Genomic DNA, 7094 nt, shown 5'->3' with positions numbered 1-7094 from the left:
ATGCAGATGACACCACCCTTATGGCAGAAGGTGAAGAGGAACTCAAAAGCCTCTTGATGAAAGTGAAAGTGGAGAGTGAAAAAATTGGCTTAAAGCTCAACATTCAGAAAACAAAGATCATGGCATCCGGTCCCATCACTTCATGGGAAATAGATGGGGAAACAGTGGAAACAGTGTCAGACTTTATTTTTCTGGGCTCCAAAATCACTGCAGATGGTGACTGCAGCCATGAAATTAAAAGACACTTACTCCTTGGAAGGAAAGTTATGACCAACCTAGATAGCATATGCAAAAGCAGAGACATTACTTTGCCAACAAAGGTTCATCTAGTCAAGGCTATGGTTTTTCCTGTGGTCATGTATGGATGTGAGAGTTGGGCTGTGAAGAAGGCTGAGCGCCGAAGAATGGATGCTTTTGAACTGTGGTGTTGGAGAAGACTTGAGAGTCCCTTGGACTGCAAGGAGATCCAACCAGTCCATTCTGAAGGAGATCAGCCCTGGGATTTCTTTGGAAGGAATGATGCTAAAGCTGAAACTCCAGTACTTTGGCCACCTCATGCGAAGAGTTGACTCATTGGAAAAGACTCTGATGCTGGGAGGGATTGGGGGCAGGAGGAAAAGAGGACGACAGAGGATGAGATGGCTGGATGACATCACTGATTCGATGGACATGAGTTTGAGTAAACTCCGGGAGTTGGTGATGGACAGGGAGGCCTGGCGTGCTGTGATTCATGGGGTCGCAAAGAGTCAGACAGGACTGAGCGACTGATCTGATCTGATCTGAATGACAAAATATTGCCACATCTTTTTAAGCTAAACTCATACTTTATTCAGATTTTTTCTAGTTTTTTCCATAATATCCTTTCTCTGTTCCAGGATCCTATTTATAATATTACATTACATTTAGTGGCCTTGTCTCCCTAGGCTCCTCTGGGCCATAACAGTTTCTCAGACTTTCCTTGTTTTCAATGACCTTGACAGTTTTGAGCAGTACTGGTCAGGTATTTTGTAGATTGTTCCCCAGTCTGATGTTTTTTCTCATGGTTCTCCTGGTGTTACAGGTTTTGGGGAAGAAGACCACAGAAATCAAGTCATTCTCAATACCTAATGATCAAAAGTCCATGCTATCCACATGATTTATTACTGATAGTGTTCACTCTGATCACCTGGCCAAAGTAGTGTTTGCTAGGTTTCTTCATTGTGGGGCTACTTTCCCCCCTCCTTTTTCTTTTTTTCTTTCTTTTTCAATATACATATATTTTGGCCACACTGTGAAGCATGTTGGATCTTAGTTCCCTGACCAGGGATCAAACCCTCGTCCTTTGCATTGGAAGCTTGGAGTCTTCACGTCTGGACCACCAGGGGAGTCTCCTTCCCTCTCCTTTTCATACTGTGCTCTTTGGAAGCAAATCACTTAGTGTAACCCACGCTTAACAAGTGGAAAGGGGATTATTTAGGATTCTTTTGTATGGGGGAGATTTGTCTCTTCTCACCCATTTTATTTATTCAATCATTTATTTGTATTTGTATTATAGGCCCTTGGATATTTATTTTATGCTTTGGATTAAATCTTTTTTTTGCCCCAATTTTTCCAGCTTTGGCCTTTGGGAGCTCCTGCAATTAGCATTGGTGTCCCTTTGATGTATACTCAGTTTTATTATTATTATTATTTTGAGTGTTTCCTTATTTTCTAGCACTATAAGATGCCCCAGGCTCATCATATATATTCCCAGACTCAGTCCTAAAATCAGCCATTTTTCCAAGGAGTCCTGGTTCCTTTTTTTATAGAATGGTGTCAGAAACCAAGATCTGGGCACTGTGGCTGCTTGTTACTACTAAAATGTGGTTGTTTTAGAGCTGCTGAGCCCTTTCAGCAGACAGAGCTAAGAAATACATGCATGTGTACTAAACTGCATACAAGAACATATCTAGATATGCAGATATAGATTATTATGTTATGTCATATATATATGTATATATGTATGTATGTATATATATATATATGGATACAAGTTTGGAGAAGGCAATGGCACCCCACTCTAGTACTCTTGCCTGGAAAATCCCATGGATGGAGGAGCCTGGTAGGCTGCAGTCCATGGGGTCGCTAGGAGTCGGACGCGACTGAGCGACTTCACTTTCACTTTTCACTTTCATGCATTGAAGAAGGAAATGGCAACCCACTCCAGTGTTCTTGCCTGGAGAATCCCAGGGACGGGGGAGCCTGGTGGGCTGCCGTCTCTGGGGTCGAACAGAGTCAAACATGACTGAAGCGACTTAACAGCAGCAGGATACAAGTTAAATCTGTGTCCATCAATATCTACATTGAGATTATTAACATGAGTTCATACGAATGTCTCCCAGTCTAATCCAAAACCACAGGGCTCATTCTAGCCTCCTCTCTTTGCTTATCTGTAACCTCTCTCACTGATAATGGGGACTGTGGCTCCCACCACTCGTCAGTCATTTAATTATTCTCTCACACACATATAGCAGTTTTGGAACTTGTTCCCCTGAAGAAGCACCTTTACCAACCATAACATAGTGTGATGTACTGTTTCTTCTGTCTTTAGTCTTTCAGTTTCCAGTCATTTCCAAAGCTAGGTAGGTCAGCATCTCTTTTCCCCCATTTCTGTAGTGAGGATATATTGCATAATAGTGATACAGTTAGACTGTCTGGTCACAGGCTATATTCCATCCCAGGATTCTCCCTCTCTTTTAGTTGATTTTTTAAAAATTTGTATACATTACGGTTCACACATGTTCTGTAAAGTTCTGTGTTAGTTGCTCAGTCCTGTCTGATTCTTTGCGACACCATGGACTATAGCCCACCAGGCTCCTCTGTCCTAGGAATTCTTCAGGCATGAACACTGGAGTGGGTAACCATTCCCTTCTCCAGGGGATCTTCCCGACCCAGGGATTGAACCCAGGTCTCCTGCATAGCAGGCAAATTCTTTACCATCTGATCCACCAGGGAAATTCCAAAGAAGTCACCTCCCTGTCATGGAATTGAACCCTGGTCTCACATGTGACAGGCGGGGATACCCATAGCTGCACGGGTGGCTCAGATGGTAAAGTTCTATGGGTTTCTACAAAGGGATAGTGCCGTGTACCTACCACTACAGTAACTCACAGAATAGTTTCATGGTCCTACAAATCCCCTTTTCATAACCTGCTTGGTCCTCCTCTCTTCCCAAATCCCTAGCAATGACCGGTTGACCTGTTTTCCATCTCTAAAGAGTTTTGCCTTTTCCAGAATGTAAACTACCATTCTGGCTTCTTTCACTTGGCAATATGCATTTAAGATCCACTCATGTTGTTCCATGGATGAACTCTTGTTCCTTTGGGAAAAAAAAAAAAAAAGGAAAAAGCATATGCCAATTTTTGTTCAAGCTCAATAATAAGTAATAACATTTTGAGACTTAATATCTGCAAATTGGTTAATGACTTTATCAAACTTGATCTGTGCTTCTTCATGTTCAAAAGACGGTACAACCTGATTTGACAATCTACCTACTCACAGTTGATCAAATAACACTTTTTATTCATTTTAACTTTGAAAGGTTTCTTTCACATAAAATATGTGCACATTTCACAGAAAATATGAAACCTTACCACTGTTAGAGCTATAGGAAAAGATGTTCAATTTCACTCTAAGAGAAATGCATGTTAGAATCATGCAATTTACGCTTCTCACATGGCCAAAGATCAAAGAGTTTGATGACATAAATGTAGGTGAGAAGGTGAGAAAGAAAGAACTTCAATATATTGTAGATAGAAGTGTAAACTGGAGTATCCTTTAGAATTATGACAATAGCTACCAAAATTACAAACGCACATGCCTTTTGACTCTGTATTCTACCTATAGGATTTTTTTTTTCCTGTAGAGAAGCTTATCTATGTGTGAAGTGAGGTATGTAAAGATTATTTACTGTAGCATTTCTGTAATGGCCTGTAATTAGAAACAAGATAAATGTCCATCCATGAAGGACAGAATAATCAAATTAAGTCAAATCGGGTCAATTCAAATTATACACTGTCATTAAAAAGACTATATGAAAAGATCTTTCAGATATAACAAGTGAGGAATGCAAGGTGCAGAACAGTGAGTATAGTATTTGTACTAGGGCTTTTTAGAGAAATAGAACCAATAGGATGAATATACAGATAGATCAACGGACACGTATGAGAAGATTATAGGCACTGGCTCATGGGATTATGCAGGGTGTGAAATCCCATGATCTGCCATCTGCAAGCTGGAGAACCAAGAAAGCCGGTAGTGTGTGATTCTGTCTGAGCACAAAAACCTAAGCAATAGATGAGAAAAAACATTCTAAGAATATGGGAGGAATTTTTTTTATCGAGGATTGGGCCTGAAAGTCATCTTAGACCTTCTTTTTCTCTGCATCTACATATCTATGAATCATTAAATCTTAGCAATGTAACTATCAAAAGATATCACATATCTCAACTTTCTTCCACAACTTCCCTGGTCTAATCTACCACCAGTCACTACCCCAGACTGGCAGCCCTGAATCCCTTCATTCTAAATTAGCATCCTTAGAAGTCTCTATTCTGTCTCACAGAACTCTTTATCTTCATAACTCTTGTCCATGTATAAAAATACTTATTGGTGTACTTGTTTGATTAATGCCTCTTTCCCCAAATGGACTATAAGCTCCAAGAAGTCAGAGAACATGTCTGTTTTGCTGATCACTATTTGCCCAGCTCAAACTTCTGTGTTGGGTAAATGAATGAACTTGATTATGGAACTCATTGAATAAACATAGTTGTGTATATAAGGGGAATACTTTATAACTGTGTTGAGGAGAATATTATTCTGACAATAATATAAACTGTCAGAAGCAGCTGTGTATTTGGTCATGGAGGACAGTCTAGGAAAGACACTAGTTTTTGTCAGTTTCTGACCTCCGCAAGTGTGCCATGCTTTGAGAGCTGTCAGCCTAGATCCTCCAACAAAGTGTGGCTTCAATACCAGTAAAGTGAACAATTTTCCTTTTCGTTGTTTCACTCTATTCTGCCTTTGTGTGCAAGAGCAAAGAGCTTCTTATTTGAAGAAGTGAGGTCAAAGAAGGCTATATATATGTGTGTGTGTGTGTGTATACATATATATATATATATATTTTTAGCAGCACCTCCCTTGCAAGTCTGTACAGGCTGAATATGAACTGGGTGGAGTTCATGGTGAAGTTTTGCTTCAGGAATTTCCTGAAATAACTCTCCACTAAAATTCGGCTCTCATAATTGAAGATTACATTGACCTCATGCACTGCTAGTGCACATTTAAAAATTTTCTGGGACTCAAAACCATCATGAAGAAGTTTCCAGCGAATTTGTTACCAGGTTTTAATGACCAAGAGAGCTTTGTACACATTTTTTCATGTTCCATTGTGATAACTGTAATGCGTTATAATAATTTATGTGTCAGTCTCTCCTACCTTTGTTCTGTGCCCTCTTCAAGGACAGGAATATAATGGGAACTCCATAAATATGTCTTAAATGAATAATCTGACTTTAGTACCTGAATTTGCCTCTGGGAGGAAAATTTTATTCTAGGGAGAACAGTTCTAGTCCAATTCACCACTTATTAGCTCTGTAACTCTGGATGGGTCATTTAATCTTTCTTCATTTTCCTCCCTTTTAAATAATTATGAAAAATGTAAAGCTACAGAAAAATATAAAGAATGATACAATGAACCCAGTTAATTTCTATCTACCACCCAGTTTTTATAAAATTGTAATATTTTTATCAATTATAATGGAGAGAACATTATATGTTTATCAAATCCTATTTCATTTTCCTCTTCCTGGGACACTCAAAAAAACTTCATTTCTTAGCCTCCTTTGCAGGCAGATTGGGAGCAGAAGACTAGTTCTACCAGTGGGCTGTAAACAGATGTGGTGTGTGTATAAGTTCCAAAGTAAGCATCAGTTCAGTCGCTCAGTTGTGTCCGACTCTTTGTGACCCCATGAATTGCAGCATGCCAGGCCTCCCTGTCCATTACCAACTCCCAGAGTTCACTCAAACTCATGTCCATCGAGCCGGTGATGCCATCTAGCCATCTCATCCTCTGTCGTCCCCTTAATTCTCTGAGCTCTCTTTCCTGCTGCAGAGACTGTGGAAGCCATGCTTTAAAATGGTAGTACTGGAAGATCTGGATCCTCCATGAGCCTGGGTGATTGATGTAGCCCTGAATGACTATACAGATCAGTGTTTGAGAATCTCTCTTGCTCTACGTCTTCATCGACATTGAGTTTTCTTAGCTTTTAAAGCTTTTCTACCAGTTTGAAGATATGGAATCAGTGTTTTAAATTGCGTTCCGCTGATTATGAGTGATGCTGGAGAATGCGATGGCACCCCACTCCAGTACTCTTGCCTAGAAAATCCCATGGATGGAGGAGCCTGATAGGCTGCAGTCCGATGGATCTCGAAGAGTCAGACATGACTGAGCGATTTCAGTTTCACTTTTCACTTGCATACATTGGAGAAGGCAATGGCAACCCACTCCAGTGTTCTTGCCTGGAGAATCCCAGGGATGGGGGAGCCTGGTAGGCTGCCATCTATGGGGTCACACAGAGTCGGATACGACTAAAGCGACTTAACAGCTTAGCAGCAGCAAGCATCTTTTCAAATGCTTGTTTGTCCTTGAGTTCTTCTGAGACTGCCTGTTCCTTTGTGATGGAGGTGGTGGGCTTCCTTATTCTAGTGTTTTGTGGAAATACATTTTTAGTTTGGAAATTAATCTTTTATCAGTTACATTCACTGGAAATACCTTCTCCAAATATGTGGCTTATCTTTTTACTTTGCTTAAAATATTTTTGTTAGGTAGAAATTTATGTTTATTAATCTGCTGCTGCTGTTTTATGTGAGAATTCTTTCCTGTCTCATGGTTGTTAAGATATTTTCTGTATTTCTTTTTGAAAGTTGTAAAAACTTTTCATTTTTAAGCATTTAATCCATCTGTAAAAGTTTCTGAGCCTGTATGCATGTGTTTGTGTGTGTGTAGTAAGTTATGAACTTTGTTTTCCCATAAAAATACCCAATTTCTCAGGGCTTTTCGTCCATTTTTTGGCCAT

This window comes from Bison bison, unplaced genomic scaffold, assembly GCF_000754665.1.
Source record: "Bison bison bison isolate TAMUID 2011002044 unplaced genomic scaffold, Bison_UMD1.0 scf7180017864456, whole genome shotgun sequence".
NCBI lineage: Eukaryota > Metazoa > Chordata > Mammalia > Artiodactyla > Bovidae > Bison > Bison bison.
This window is presented reverse-complemented; position numbering follows the sequence as displayed.